The following is a 3,629-nucleotide window of genomic DNA, read 5'->3' on the forward strand; positions in this document are numbered from 1 at the left end:
CCAGCAGCCAGTAAAGGTCCAGCCTCCAGGACTCCAGGTCTTGGCTACCTGCCAGGTGGGGCAGGAGGGGGGCCTGTGGGGTGCTGTGCTGGGGTGCCTGGCTGAGGGGACCCAGCTCGAACAGAGGGGTCTTGTTCACGGGTGGGTCTGTGCGGGGGAGGTGGGTGCCCCAGGCATAGTCACATCACATGTGCTCTCATGTGAGTGTGCTCCCAGGGTGCAGGCCCTCCTGTGGGAAGTGAGCAGCAAGGGTGCAGCCCAGCGTGTGTGTGTGGGGGGGGGCAGAGGGGGAGGTGCTGGTGACTTCAGCCCAGATCCCTGTATTGGCCACCTCTAGGACACCTCTGTCACCCCCAAGCACGTGCACTGTGCAAAGCTGACTTCTATTAACTCCCTCTCCTACCTGTCAGATTTTTTTTTTTTTTTTAATGTGGTACGCGGGCCTCTCACTGTTGTGGCCTCTCCCGTTGCAGAGCACAGGCTCCAGACGCGCAGGCTCAGCGGCCATGGCTCACGGGCCTAGCCGCTCTGCAGCATGTGGGATCTTCCCGGACCGGGGCACGAACCCGTGTCCCCTGCATCGGCAGGCGAACTCTCAACCACTGCGCCACCAGGGAAGCCCTCAGATTATTTTTTTAAAAAAACCTATGCCAGGGACTTCCCTGGTGGTCCAGTTGTTAAAACTCAGCACTTTCACAGCCTATGGGCCCGGGTTCAATCCCTGGTTGGGGAACTAAGATCCTACAAGCCGTGCAGCATGGCCAAAACCAACAAACAAAACTTATGCCATTGCAAAGTGTGCACAAGACAGAAACATACAGTATAATAAGTACCTATAAAGCACAGAGGTCAAGAAATAGAACACAGCCAGCTCCCCAGAAGTGTCCATCACAATCGCTTCTTTCCTGTTAGGGTAGCCATGTTTGCACATGTGGCCGTCTTTTCCTCGTCTTTCTTTCTTTCTTGTTAATTTATTTACTTACTTATTTATTTATTTTTGGCTGCATTGGGTCTTCGTTGTTGCTCGTGGGCTTCCTCTAGTTGTGGAGAGCAGGGGCTACTCTTTGTTGTGGTCCGCGGGCTTCTCATTGCGGTGGCTTCTCTTGTTGCAGAGCACGGGCTTTAGAAGCGTGGGCTTCAGTAGTTGTGGCTCACATGTTCTAGAGTGCAGGCTCAGTAGTTGTGGCACACGGGCTTAGTTGCTCCACGGCATGTGGGATCTTTCCGGACCAGGGCTCGAACCTGTGTCCCCAGCATTGGCAGGAGGATTCTTAACCACTGCGCCACCAGGGAAGTCCCTTGCCTTTCTAAAGTCACATTAGTCCAATTTTGTGGCCCCATCCCTGGTGAGTGGTGAATGCGGTCTTGGCGGGCCCGCGGTGCTATTTCTGTGACAGGTCACACGGGGGCGCGCTGTTCAAGCTGGCTATCACCTGGATGTGCGGCCAGGACCCGGGGAGTCCAGAGCCTGGGCAGGGGTTGGGGGGCTTCCTCCTGGACCGAGCCTCTGCCAAGTGCTCTGGTCTCAAACCTGTGACCCCCCCAGGTGGGTGCAGAGGTCCTGGGTCTGAGTCTTCTCCAGGGGCCTCCTTTAGGTCCAGGCAGGTGCTTTAAGAACTGCAAAACACTATATGCACGAGGGAGTGTTACTATTATTATTAAAAAGTGAGTAAGTTCCTACTGTGTGCTTGACCCTGTCCTTTATTCACATGCACTTTCTCATTTACTGCTCATACACCCCAAGGAGGAATGAACTATTATTATTATCCTCATTTTACAAATGTGGAAACAGGCCCAGAGACATAAAGCAACTTGCCCATGATTGCACAGCTTCTGTGTGGCAGAGTTGGGTTAGAGCCTTAAATTCCCTGACTCCATGGTCGATGCTCTTACCTGCTATCTGTACTTAACTTTATATTAAAGCATGTTTGTGAATTTAAAAATTATTATTTTAAAATTTATTTATTTTATTTATTATTTGTTTTTGGCTGTGTTGGGTCTTTGTTGCTGCACACAGGCTTTCTCTAGTTGCGGCGAGCGGGGGCTACTCTTCGTTGCAGTGCACGGACTCTAGGCGCATGGGCTTCAGTAGTTGCGGCACACAGGCTCAGTAGTTGTGGCTCATGGGCTCTAGGGCTCAGGCTCAGTAGTTGTGGCGCATGGGCTTAGCTGCTCCGCGGCATGTGGGATCTTCCCAGACCAGGGCTCAAACCTGTGTCCTCTGCATTGGCAGGTGGATTCTTAACCACTGTGCCACAAGGGAAGTCCCTAAAAAATTATTTTTTAAGTCATTGTGAATTAGACGTTCGGACCTGAGCCCAGGACTCCCGGAGATGGGACTGGCAGAGGGGCTGGCAGCTGGAGAGGGGCTTGCCTGCTCCCTGGGTATCCTGGGGACAAGCCTGGGGTCTTTAACAAGGATTCAGCCTGAGTGACAGGGGCTGGCCCGTGGCTACCAGATATGCTAATGCAAAGAAGGGCACACGGAGGGGGTGCTGCAGCCCCCAGAAAAGCTCTGGGTCTTGGGCCTAACCCAGGATTCCAGGCCCTCCAGCACTGGTCCATGCAGTGGAGAGTGTTCCCTGAAGGTATAAGCACCACAGTGAACTGGGAGCCCTGCAGTCCATGACCTTTCAGAGACTTGGGGAGACAGATGATCAACAAATAAACTGATAGATGATAGAATTTCAGATAGAGATAAATGCTATATGAAAATAAGGTGGGGGACTGCCCTGGTGACGCAGCAGTTAAGAATCCGCCTGCCAATGCAGGGAACACGGGTTCCAGCCCTGGTCCGGGAAGATCCCACATGCTGTGGAGCAACTAAGCCCATGAGCCACAACTACTGAGCCTGCGTGCCACAACTACTGTAGCCCACGCACCTAGAGCCTGTGCTCTGCAACAAGAGAAGCCATGGCAGTGAGAAGCCCGAGCAAGGAAGAGTAGCCCCCGCTCGCTGCAACTAGAGAAAGCTCACGCGCAGCAACAAAGTCCCAGTGCGCCAAAAATACATAAATAAATAAAATTTTTTAAAAAAAGAAGAAAAGAAGGTGGGAAAGGAGACGTGATGAGATGGGGAGCTTTCTAGGGAGGGTGGCCTGGAAGAGTGACTCCCCTCGATCCTGTTAAACAGATAAAAAGTCCCCTCCGATGGAGGAAGAAGCAACCCCCCTGCTAAGAAATTTAAGGGGATCATGCTATTTGAACCTCCAGCTCGGTGAAGGAAGCATAATCAGCTCCACTTTTACAGGAGAGGAGACTAGTCTGAAGCTCAGAAAGGCCCAGGGCCTTCCCAAGGTCGTTCAGCCAGGAAGGGGCTGAGGGAGGTTTGAGCTGTGCTTAAGTCTCAGATCCAAAGAATGGGAATGGCTGCCTCGGAGGTGGCCGAGGTCTGGAGACAGGGAGGCTTCCTGGAAAAGGCAGAATTTTCTGGTTCACGAAGCCGCGCGTTCCGCAGGTGGAGGGTGTGTGTGTGTGTGTGTGTGTGTGTGTGTGTGTGTGTGTGTGTGTGTGTGTGTGTGTGTGTGTGTGTGTGTCGCGCGTTCCGCAGGTGGAGGGTGTGTGTGTGTGTGTGTGTGTGTGTCGCGCGTTCCGCAGGTGGAGGGTGTGTGTGTGTGTGTGTGTGTGTG

This window comes from Aethalodelphis obliquidens, unplaced genomic scaffold (assembly GCF_003676395.1).
Source record: "Aethalodelphis obliquidens isolate GAN/ISIS:26980383/991018 unplaced genomic scaffold, ASM367639v1 scaffold18, whole genome shotgun sequence".
Classification (NCBI taxonomy): domain Eukaryota; kingdom Metazoa; phylum Chordata; class Mammalia; order Artiodactyla; family Delphinidae; genus Aethalodelphis; species Aethalodelphis obliquidens.